Source organism: Mauremys mutica, chromosome 8 (genome assembly GCF_020497125.1).
Source record: "Mauremys mutica isolate MM-2020 ecotype Southern chromosome 8, ASM2049712v1, whole genome shotgun sequence".
In the NCBI taxonomy this organism is placed as follows: domain Eukaryota; kingdom Metazoa; phylum Chordata; order Testudines; family Geoemydidae; genus Mauremys; species Mauremys mutica.
This window is the reverse complement of record NC_059079.1, coordinates 100,754,196-100,767,014: the sequence shown is the minus strand read 5'-3', so window position 1 is coordinate 100,767,014 and position 12,819 is coordinate 100,754,196. Positions and strand designations below refer to the sequence as shown.

The 12,819-nt window shown below is 42.7% G+C and overlaps 1 protein-coding gene across 1 annotated transcript in view; it reads left to right on the top strand.

Moving 5' to 3' along the window:
• Window positions 1–12,819, top strand: part of TRPC7 (transient receptor potential cation channel subfamily C member 7) — a 364,174-nt gene that overhangs the window by 232,022 nt on the left and 119,333 nt on the right. The gene's annotated exons all lie outside the window — the stretch shown is intronic.

Here is a 12,819-nt window from a genome sequence, read left to right as displayed (position 1 = left end):
CTGTTTGCCTCTCCAACTTCCCCACCTGCAGCCCCTGTGTACAAAGACCATTGGTCCATGGGGGTGGACCAGTCACTGAGAGTCATTCAGAGCTCCAGATTGTGCTCACAAGGAGCTTTCAATGAGGTATCAAATACCTTTCCTGGGCAGGGCAGCTGTCTGGAACACAGTTACAAAAGGCTGCCCTTTTGCAAGATTTGTGCAGACTCAATGCCAATATTTCAAAAACAACACAACACAGAGTTCATCGTTTGGTACTGTCATGTCCCACTCTGCCACAAGCACTTCTTGGAGGCATTCTGCATCTTCCAGATTTGGGCCCTTTTACCCCAATTAATCAAAACCACATGCTCAAATGTAAGCCCATGCTTAAAGAAGAGCATATATTTAAATATTCTGCTGAACTGGGGACTCACTAAGTAAATGTGTTTCCTCTGAATAAGTATGGAAACATATCCCAGCAAGATGTTTGGTGTTGGCCCTTCATGGGGAGGGATAGCTCAGTGGTTTAAGCATTGGCCTGCTAAACCCAGGGTTGTCAGTTCAGTCCTTAAGGAGGCCATTTGGGGCAAAAATCTGTCTGGGACTTGGTCCTGCTTTGAGGTCCCTTCCAACCCTGATATTCTATGATAAAACCAAGATCTTCAGAGAAGGGCAACTACAATGATTAGGGGTTTGGAACAGGTCCCATATGAGGAGAAATTAAAGAGGCTAGGACTTTTCAGCTTGGAAAAGAGGAGACTAAGGGGGGATATGATAGTGGTATATAAAATCATGAGTGGTGTGGAGAAAGTGAATAAGGAAAAGTTATTTACTTGTTCCCATAATATAAGAACTAGGGGCCACCAAATGAAATTAATGGGCAGCAGGTTTAAAACAAATAAAAGGAAGTTCTTCTTCACACAGCGCACAGTCAACCTGTGGAACTCCTTGCCTGAGGAGGTTGTGAAGGCTAGGACTATAACAGGGTTTAAAAGAGAACTAGATAAATTCATGGAGGTTCAGTCCAGTAATGGCTATTAGCCAAGATGGGTAAGGAATGGTGTCCCTAGCCTCTGTTTGTCGGAGGGTGGAGATGGATGGCAGGAGAGAGATCACTTGATCATTACCTGTAGGTTCACTCCCTCTGGGGCACCTGGCATTGGTCACTGTCAGTAGACAGGATACTGGACTGGATGGACCTTTGGTCTGACCCAGTATGGCCATTCTTATGTTCTTATCTTCACCCCTTTTGACCATTAAAGATCTGATATCACTTTTCATAACAAGTAAGGATGTTAATGCCAAGTGCCTGGCAAAATCCCAATTCAGATAATGAATTACCTGAAAATTCTCTGTCCCTGATCCAGCTGAATACAGTACAATTTGTCCCAAGTTTGTGTTTTGTACAGGGTTATATTGCTCCTAAGTAGTAGTCTTGTTTTTATTAGTTACACAGCTGCAGGATGTCCATAGTACATGAAATGATATTTATCTATCCCAACCCATGCCTCCCTCAAACATGTGTCATGGGTTTTTAATTAATGTTTGCAAAGCGTTTTGAGATCTCAGCTGAAAAGCACAAGGTAGAGGTGCAAAATTGTATTAAGTCGTAGGATTTTATTATCATTAGTTTAATCAAGGATTTCTAAAAAAGATCAATTTATGGCAGCTGCAATGGTGCTGGGTTCCCACATTCACTAATATGACGGGGCAGGAGACCATTACAGTGCGGCTGTCTGTTTTTGTGGGGCACAAGAGGGTGCTAGCACTGCCCACTACAATGAGCACCTCAAACAGGGGATTGTCCACACCGTTTGCCCCCGTCCTTCCCTGGAGGCTACACCTTGACATGGTGGGAAGTTTAGCATGTTCCAATGACCCCAAGAGCTATGCCGGTGAGAGTTTTAACTCCTGGTAAGGCCACCCAAACTGGATATGTCAGAAGGTAAGGACCAGAGTAAAAGCAGCCCACTGGTTCTCTGGTTTGGGGGATTGAGTGATAGGCCAACAACCTATCCTCGTAAAGAAGTGAAGTTAGAAATGCAACAAGACAGCTATTCCAGAAAACAACACAATAGACAGAGATGATGGAGCTTTGATTGTGCCCTAAGTGAAGTCTGATGGTCCAGGAAGGATTCAGATCCAGAGGTCTCCTGTGCTCTAGCTGGTTCCAGTGGCCCAGAACCAGGGGAGCAGCAAGGTACATCTTTTCAAAAGCTTTAGTGAGAGCTACATTAGTAAAGACGGCTCCCTGCCCATGACCTGACAGGAACGGGTGGGGAGAAGGCAGGGTCATTGCTCCACTTCTGCCATCATTGATCAGCAAAGCTGCCCATCTTGGTGGGGAGCACATACTTCACCCTTCTACAAAGCTTTGCAAATGGGGTGCTGCCTGTGAACAGCTCTGGGAGGCAATGTACATTCTTGAGGCATGGCATCTTCCCAGTACTTAGCCTTCTGCTGAGACAGTGTGGCTCTACACCACAACATGGAACGGTAATTAACTCTTACTATGTGGCCCACAGGGTTAGAGTAGTCAGTGTCTTCTCCACTCCAGCAAAATCAACTCCTACTCCAGCCAAAATTCCTTGTTCCTGCATCTCCCGCCATATGTTTAAAGACGGACATTATAGATCATGTTTCCTTAATTTCTCCTTCATACGCAGCCTCTGTATGTCTGTGCTTGCTCATTCCTTCAAATGATCGCACAATGACTTTATAAGTCCACATAGAAATATATGGTCAATCCATTGCATATGCAAGACCTTGGTGAACTAGTCACAGTGATCAATTTATTCATTGCATTTATCCATTCACTTTCTGCCCTAAGTTGTGTATGACCAGATCACCTCTTCCACAGTGTTGTTCATCTTGCAAAATTACATGTGATCAAAATGTGATAAAAATTCTGCCTATGGATTGCTCCCTAGCTATTTGCTTTGAATTTTTTTTTATTTTGATTCCATAGGTCAGATGATATATTTTTGTTCTCTGATGATCAGAGTGCAAGTACTAGAACTATTTGTGTGTATGTCTGAATTCTCATGAATAGGAATGAAAAATGTTAGCTTTCCACAATGTATTTGAATGTCTTAGGGAGCAGTCCTGCCAGTAAACTTGTTCATTAGAGTATTTCTAGAAAAGAGACCCCTAAATTCCAATTAATGTGTGTGGTTACTATTTGTAGTACTCATTCAATCATGTACAGTTTTGCAGCCTATGAAGTTCTTTTTCCATAATATTCATTTTCCTACCTTGAGGAAGATTTGAATGTATCAGAGACAAGATCTTGGATGAACTACAGTTTGGGTAAAGTAATTTTCCCTCCAATTTGTAGCAATTCCACTAGAGTGTATTTATACAAAGGAGCAAGATGATGAATAAAATATTTTAAAAAATCAAAAAGGTCTGAGAGAAACAAACTCTTAGAACAAATATGTTATTTGACCTGGACCAAGCAACAATTCTGCAAACAGAAGACTCAGATCTTGTAATTGCACCTCCATTTTTACTCATTCCTTATGCAGGCCATTGACTTACATTTTGCCAGAGTAAAGATTTAAGTATAATGCAATGGGCCAAATCCGGAGGAGACGGTTCTAGTAGCAGTAATATTTAACTGAGATTTGGATAATTCAGGGGACCTCAGTGGAGATGTTAATATGGGTCAGCTTGGCAAGAAGGAGATATATGGTGCAGCTTTTAAATATAATTAAAGTGAAATCCAAAAGGAGGAGGTGTTATGGGGAAATATGGCTGCAGACTTTTCAGAAAAGCATATTTTGGAAGAATGCAGGAAGTGTTGCATAAAATCAGATTAGAAAAAGCAATGGAGGGAAAGGATGCAGAAGAGAAATGGGAAGTGTTCAAAGCTAAATTAATTTGTGCCCAAGAGTAATAGTGGCCATCTGGCAATACATACAGAATCTGTACACTGGGAGAAGGGAAACAACTGTTTGGATGCAAAAAGAAAGTGCAAAAATCAAAAGTGAGGAATAACTATATACAGGATAAGGACAATCAGAGGGGCTCTGGGAAGGTGACAATAAAATGAAGTACAGTAAAGCTGAATGAAGTATGAAGAAGAAAGGAAAGAGTTGTACTAAGACGAGGTTAATATGACACTTGGAAGCACGTGCAGCGTGAGAGCTCATTGGGAGAGAGCACGGCCTCTAAAGAACAGCACAGGTCATTTGTTTCATTTAAACATCAGACATTGCCAAACATAAGGGCCAAATCACCACCTCCTTTGGTAAAATATGAGAGAGGGAGAAAATTCCCTATGAGGAGGCAGGGTTTGGTTCCCCAGCCTCACTGACATGGAAATGAGCTGTGATTCTGACCAAGAGGATCCCTATGAACCTGCATAGATTTTGGGGGATTGGCAAGGGGCCAGTTGAAAACATTTTATTGCAACCGTTTTCCAACAGAAAATGCTGGTTTGACAAAACCGATCCTTTCTTAAATCACTTTTTGAATGGAAAGTTTCATTTCAAAACTACTCTTTTGTTTAGCAATTCACTTTTTTGTATAAAAATATTAAAGAAATTTTAAAATGGTAGAAATCAATATGAAGTATTTTGAATGTATCAAAATGAAATGTTTTGATTGACCCAAAATAAAAAAAAATCTGAATTTAATTTCACAAACAATTTAAAAATGTTGGCATTTTGTCCCAGTTTGGGATGAAAATATTCAATATCTTTTTTTTCCATGATGGAAAATCCATTTCTAACTAACTCTAGAGGCCAGTGCTATCCATGCTTAGGGCCTGCGACTCCATGCCAACTCCATCCTCTCGGCAGCCCCTGTCTTCTACTCCCTGAAGATTCCAAGACTGTGGACTGCCCCAAGGAGTCCTAAAAATGAGAGAGTGCCTCAGAGGTAGTTGGTTCCCTTCCCCAAAGGAGAGGGACATCCATGCCTTGGGTCATAATATGGCACTCTTTAATTAGCTTTGTAGGAAGGATGGTAAACCAAAACAGGGCAAGCAGCATGAAAAACATGAAAGGAAATTAGCATCCTCTGAAGACAAAAAATTGGCATGCCTCAAGCATCAGCTGAGATCAATCTAGAATTGTGAAGAAAATGACAAAAGACGTGTGCATGAGCTAAGAGAAGAGATGGAAATGCTACTTCCATAAGATGGAACATAGTGGAACATCTCTAGGTAAAACAAAACCGTGAAAATACCAGTTTTTGCAGGCAAAGTGAAAACTGGCAGTTCCCCAAAGCCCTAGTGAGGAGACATCCTGTTACTAGAAATTAATGAAGTATCTTTGAAATATCCTGTGCAATGCTTGCCAGCTTGAAAATTCTGTTAGTAGGTCTAAGTCTTAGACATCTTGTAGAGTCATTTTTCAGCACCAGATCTTCAGGTAGGTCGGAAATACACAAGGTGCAATCAAATGGCTTAGACTTCCTTTACAATGGCCAGCCTGATCCTAGTCCTGCTTTCTTTGTTTATCATTCCCTCTGCACCGTCAGAGTTCTGTGTATGCCACCTCTTTTACTAAAGCCTGTAAGGACATAAGAATTTGAAGACATAGCCCAAGATCAACATGGTATAGGGGTGCTCTGATCTTTTCACTGACCATGCCCTTTCCCCCTAACTATGGCCGCTGCAGGAAAGGTTGTATAAACCCCTTCATCAGCCATTCACCACTGCAGTGTCACCCTTGCTGTATGGTGATTCGACCTGGACAGTGTAGGAAAGTTTACTGTCAAAACCCTGTGGCAGTGCAGTGCAAAGCATCTGCATTATCCTGAGGATCTGGCCCTTAGGATGTAAGGGATTGATTTGATGGGACTTAAGCACATGCTTCATTTTAAGCACTGGCATAAAAGTGGTTTGTTGAATAGAGATGGACTTCACCCTATTCTTAAAGGTAAGTAGGTGCTTCATTTCTTCCTGAATTGAGGCCTAAGACAACATAACGAAATTTTGACTTTAATCTCTTTATCTATTCGTAATGGTTTGCAAGGCTACAGCATTACAGTGGGAAAGAGAGCATCAATAAAATAACTGAGATGTAAGCACACATTTTTAAAAACAGAGAGGATATAATCTCAGGACTGGTCTACACACGAAACTTATATTGGCATAGCTACTTCTCTCAGGGGTGTGGAAAAATCCACACTTCTGAGAGACACGGCTGCATGGACCTAACCGCCAGAGTAGACAGCACTAGGTCAATGGAAGAATCCTTCTGTCGACCTAGCTACCACCTTTTGGGAAGGTCGATTACCTACAGGCAATAGGAGAAATCTGTTACCATAGTGAGTGTCTACATTGAAGCATTACAGTGGCGCAGCTGAATGGCTGCAGCTGAGCCACTGTAGTATTTTAAACATAGGTGTAGCTTCAGGAAATGTCTCACACAACAAAAGAGCTACACAGTGCTCACCACCATAAACTGAAGTTAAAAAGAACTTCAAAGGAATCTAGGTACATAGTCAGAACCACCAAGAGATGTATAGAAATACCATTACCAATACTAGCAAGAGACACTATTAGAAGTCCTTATAAAAAGGAGTTGGGTTTGTCATTTGAGGAAGAGGTGTTATGGAGTAAATCAGTAAGTCTAAGAAAGGGATCGGATTTGCCTCTTTCCATTTTAAAATTCAGAATGTATCATGAATTGCTTTCTCATGAACTTGTAAGTAAAGTGAATACATGTTTTCTTGTTCTTTATTTTAACTTAAACATATAGCTGGTATTGAATCCCTTGTTTTAAAAAAAATCAACATCATTTATTTGTGTACCAGAATGTATTTTGGTCAAATGCTATATCCCCCCTTTACACGGGACATAGAGAAATACTCCTTTGTTGACATGAAAGAATGGCTTTCCTTTTTTTTACATGAAGAATTTGTGCAAAATCTGATTATCATATAAATTGCTTTCAAAATAAAAGTGGGTTAAAAGAAATAGCTGCTTTTCAGACTAGCCCCTTTGCTCTTTGTGTCTTGTTAAATGAATCCATCACTCTGACTCTTCCCTACTGCTCTTCTAATTTAAGATGACCCCTTGCTTCTGGACCAAGTTCATGCTGGTGGATAACAGACTGTGCTAGCCTTGATAAAGTTATTACAATATTGCTCACTGATGGCAGCAGTTGAAGAAACTACACTAAAGTGAAACACAAGTGGTATAAACACTTGGTAAGATCATTGAAGTGAATGGGACTGCTCTTGAATACAGTGGTTGCAGGCCTGGGTATACAGAGAATAATGAAAAATGAATTTGATCTACTATATTGCTAAATGAGAGGACCCGTCTTTCAGATGGAATAATATTGTATCAGATTATACAGCCAATGGTGATTACTATTCATGAATAGGTTTGTAAGATGTCATATCCAGTTGTTCCAGAGAATGGATAATTCATAGAACTGGTAAGGTAATATATTGTCTTTCATACTAGTTCAAAATGGGTCCATACCGGTAACAATTAAAAGTATTTACTGTAATTTCCCTCTGTACTCATTAATATGGGTTTTTGAACATTTAAAGAATGTATGAAGCACTATAGCAGGCCTACGTGCTTACACTTAGTCGCCTATAATAGTATGATTAGAACCGTTGGTTATATGATTTGTCACATTTATTGAATTGATGTCATTTCAGCTGCTTTTGATGTTTCAATTATTTGAAATTAATTCTGTGTGTATTTGAAGTAAGGGTTGAGTCAAGGTCACAAGTAACTTTAAATAAATCTCTAGGCAACGGGTGGCTGCAATGAAGAGATTGTTAGACTCTTTGCTCGTATTGATGGAAACCCTTGGGAATCTCTGCTTAACTTTCATTTGTATTCTGGCCAGTATCATTTATGTCAGAAGTAAAAGAGCTGAACAGTTTGATTTGAATGTTGACTAATGGAGAGTACGAAGAGCTCTGAGAAACAGCTGAAAAAAATTCAGCTGCAAAAATGCAGCAAAAGTTTACTGTAATTTTTTTAGTGTCCTGTTGCCACATTTTATTTAATCTTTTCTCTTTCTCGGGGCATCTCTTGGTGTATGTGGATAGTTCCCCTTAACTTTTAATGGACCAAATGTTCAGCCTTTGGTGTCTAAAGTTATAAGAACATAAGAATGGCCAAACTGGCTAAGACCAAAGGTCCATCTAGTCCAGTATCCTGTCTTCCGACAGTGGCCAATGCCAGGTACCCCCAGAGGGAATGAACAGACAAGGTAATCATCAAGTGATACATCCCCTGTCACCCATTCCCAGCTTCAGGCAAACAGAGGCGAGGGACACCATCCCCTAAGTTAGGCCCCTAAATCCATTTCAGGCACTTTCCCCTACTGCCTCTCTTAGTAACTTTTGCAATATCTCTATTACCAAAATGACCATTAATTCAGCAGAGGTAAGTACGTTAACGCTGAGCTCACAGAGCTTCAATAATTTCCAAAAAGCCATGACTGGATTTTAGAGTCTCCACAAAGTGGTTGCTCAATGCTCTTCCAAGAGAGGCAAGTTTCTTACAACAAAATTCTGCAACTTCTAAAGTTGGCTTAATTGTTTTCTAGGTTTCTTATTGGAAGGGGATTAAGTTACAATGAACTAAGATCGCTTTACTCCTGAATGAAAGCATCCACATGGGGTGGCGTGAAAATGCGTTCACTTATGTACGTCGACTCTGATTTAGCTTTCTTGAGTGTTCCTGGGTAGACATGCCCTTAGAGAGTAAGTTTGTGTGTGTGGTGGTGTGTGCGGGGGGGAGGCAACAAGTCTTAGTCTATGTTGTGTGCAGTGCTAAGCACATTTTCAGCATTCAACTAATATATAACAAATAATAGAACAGTTGTAATAGCAGCAATAGGAGGCCTTTTGACTCTGCACCCTCTCACATACCCGGCAATAATGACTATTCCAATGTTGTGCACCCGGATTTTAAATTCAGATCATGTGAAATATGAAATAGACAAATCTTCATTTAACTCTGAGATCAATAAGGCTTAAGAAAAAGAGAGTAGAGTATTTTGTAATAGTCAAAAATATGGCTGCCTTAATTCTCATGCAAGTGTAATTATTACAATAACAAAATACAGATCAATATTAATTGAAACATTCAGAAGTTGCAGGATTTTGTGGTAGATGGCATGCTTGGCAAGTGCCACATACTGGCCTTCCAGTTTGCCACATTCCACCAACACTGCGATATGCTACAAGCCGGCAGTGGTGACCCTCAAACATATAAAATACTTCTCACTCCACTGAAATATATGCCATAGACCACAGATTTCTCCAACTCTTTCCCCCATGTCTTTCACAAGCAATTTTTCCATTCTATTGTATCCTTTACACATGGGGATCTGAAATAATTAAGTTCAATGGATAATATTGTCAATAATTTATTGGCTTCAGGTGAAAACTACATTTACCGAGAGCATAATCTGTTTTTTAATTTCTGGATACAAGTTCTCCAGCAAGATCCAAATGCCATCTCTGAGTGCTAGATACTGATTGATCTTGAATTTTTGACCTAGGTAAAAGAAGTGTGTAAAATACATGTGGATAGAGAACTTCCTATTTACATTATAATTGGAAAGGCTCATCGTGCCTTCTGAAGTATATACTCAATACATTGTCACCACATCTTCATTTTTCATGCAGTAGATTAGGAGAAAAAATGGCCATAAATAGTGAAACCACTCACTTGTTCATTCTAGGCTGAGTATTTTTCTGAAGATCTGGCAATATTTTCTGCTGATACGCAAATAAAAATGGCTGGCTTTAGGTTTGAGTCATTTTCCCAGCGAGCAGATTTGAAAAGTTATGAATAGGTTGAACTATCTATCACTTTGAAGAGGATTTATAACTGGTGATTCGGTCTTGGTAATTGTTATGGTTTTCATGCAGGCTGTTCTTCATCTGTGAAGATTTGATATTCAAATTGTTTCACCTGTTGGTTCGTGAAGATGAAAGCCAACTACTGGATGGCAGAAAATTAAAGTAATTGTGTTGGGGAAAAAAATCAAAGGACATAAGGCTCTGGAGATCTGACCTTTTTTCCCAGTAGAGAAAGTCGGTCTAAAGTGAATGACTGCTGTCTGTCTCTCAGATGTGTCTAGGTCTGAGAGGAGAGTATATCCCTGGTCAAATAAGTTCTATGTGTGATTTAAAATGCAATATTGGGTCTATATTTCAAGTAATCTGTGTAATCATATGGAGTCGATGCCCTTGTAACTATGACATACAACTCTCTGTCTGTGGGATATTTTGTATGTGACATTGTGTGCTTAGCAACAGGCAGATCTTCAGGGAAGTTCAGACTAGTCCGGCCAACTGTGTGCAGTATCTCCCCCTGAGATATATTCTTTCATACACCTCCCCCCCTATTTAGCACTATCTGACAATACAACCGCCTCCCTAAGGATAAAGCCATGGGGAAAGGCTGGTAAAGATGCTCTGGCTCTGTACACTGCCTGGCTGGTGGTCTGATGGGGAACATGAAAGACCTGCCATAAATATTGTGCAGATTCACTCTTGATAGGGCTGCCCAGAGCGAGGCATGTGGGGCACTTTGCCCCAGGCCCTGCAGGGGCCCCTACAAGAATATAGTATTCTATAGTATTGCAACTTTTTCTTATGGAAGGGGCCCCTGTAATTGTTTTGCCCCAGGCCCCCTGAATCCTCTGGGTAGCCCTGCTCTTGATAGGGCACAGCTCCCTACGGCTCAGTAAAGATCCCAACGCCACCCAGCATCCCTACGTTTACACTAGTCTCTGGGAACAGGATTGACTGGATTTCTCCCAGGTGCTTAGTTAGCAAATCTATCCCCATTCTAAACAGATCAACTCCAGGAGAGAGCTGACGAAAACCTCTTGTTAACCAATTAAATCCGTTCCAACATTGGAGGAGGGGGTGGGATGAAGAGGAGAAGGGGGTGGCTGGTGTCCTCTTTTAGGGCACTGCCTGGCTTGGAAGAGACCCTGATCTTCTTTCTCTGAGACTAGCACCGCTGCATGACCTAACTAATCACGGAGCTAGAGCAGCGATTGCATTCTGCGTGTAGGAAGACTTTCACCCCGGGTTTGTGAATGCAGCATAACTTCTAAAAGGATGTCGGTTTCTTTTGGACTAACTGAGGTTTCCCAGTAACAAGGAGCGGGCTTGGAGGGCGTTGAAAGGAGCCAGAGCAGAGGACAGGGGAGACGGGGGAGGTTTCCTTTGTGGCGAGGCATTGTTAATGAGAGACGCCTGGGACTCTGGAAGCGGAGCGGGGAGTCCGATTCCCTTTAGGGGGACCTTGATCTGGGTCGTTCCAGGCCAGGGCAGGTTCGCGAGGCGAGACTGAAGTTGTAGCAGATGCTTCCCTGGTGGGACCAAGGCGGGGAGGGAGCTTTTGGCGACAGTCGGGCGGGAGACGTACAGAGCCTCTCTCTGCCTGGCCCCCACCTGCTTGAATTAGCCCATGGGGCGCAGATGGGCTAGCAAACTTGCCGCGAAGGCTCCAGACGTGGGGAGGGAAGCCTGGCTATAAAGGCGTGCAGGAGATCGCCAGGGCTTGACCGGTGGGATCCTGAGCCAGTCCCCGCTCCCTGCTGCCCCAAGCCGGGGAGAGGGGGGATCCCGCCGCGTTGGGCTGGAGGTTCACTTTTCCACCGCGCATTATAGAGCATCAGGGGTGCGTGTGTGTGCTTGTGGGGGCGGGGGGGGATACAGGACGGGATCTGCTACCTCACTACCGGAGCAGCGGGCAAAAGAAAGCACCGGCCAGTCTGGCCCCAGGATCTTCCTCCAGTCAATGCATCCCTAATGTTCCCTGGGAAATTTCCCACCGCCCAGCGCCGGGGATGCTGCTCCGTCTCGGGAGCTCAGCTGACTCTTGCAGCACCGGGGACAGAGCAGCGGAGCCCGCCGGCTCCCCGCACAGCCGCTCCTGCCACTAACTAACCAGCGGCTCCCAGATCAGGTCCCAATTTCAGCACCATAGACAGCGCTTCACCGGCGGGACGGGCAACCATGCGGCTTCCTGGGACTGCAAACGCCTAGAGGGCAACGGACCGGGGCCCCTTTCGCTCCATGTAAGCTCCTGATTCTCTCCTGTGTAGGGGATCCGCGGCGGATGGTGGTTTTTAAGTAGGTGAAACTAAACTTGCCTCCTCCGATTATTCGCTCTGGCCCAAATCCCTGGCTCCCAGTTACGCCCAGAGAAGTATTTTGTGGATTGAAACTCTGCAAGGAAGCCCTGCGTGTAAATCGGGGGTGTTGGATTTCTGGCGATGTTAAAATGTCTGGGTGTCAGGTTAATTAGATATGTAGCATTGCTGCAACTCAATTGTAAATAGTCATTCAGTCCGTCATCGCTGGGCTTACCACGAGCGGCATGTTTTAGATCTGTCCCCCTGTCTCAGGTCTGTCCCCATGTCTCTGGGTTGAGCTCCATGGCTTTTCCATGTATGCTATGGGAAAGGGGACGCACCAAATGCCTGCTCTGCTTAATTGCGAGTAGCCCTGCTGGAGCTGGGCAGGCCTGGGGTGTCTAAAGATTGGGCTCCTTGCCTTTTTTTTTTCGAGATTTTAAATAACTGTTAAGTAACGTTGCCAGTTAAAGTAGGTTCAGTCCGTAAAACAAGAATCAAGGCTCTGTCTGAACAGAGCTGGAGACTTCGGGTCTGGAAGTAGGTAGAGTGGAATTGCTTGTGGTTGTAATCCAGGGTTATGCTGCCACCTGCTGGAGGGGAACTGGCCGCTGTTTTCAATAGTAAAATTTGTGAATGAACATGTATTCATATGGCATATTAGGGTTATGAGCTAAAGCTAATTCTGAGTGTTCTTCTACAGACGGGATAAATTGGACTCAGAAAATTATGTTCCGAGACCAGGATT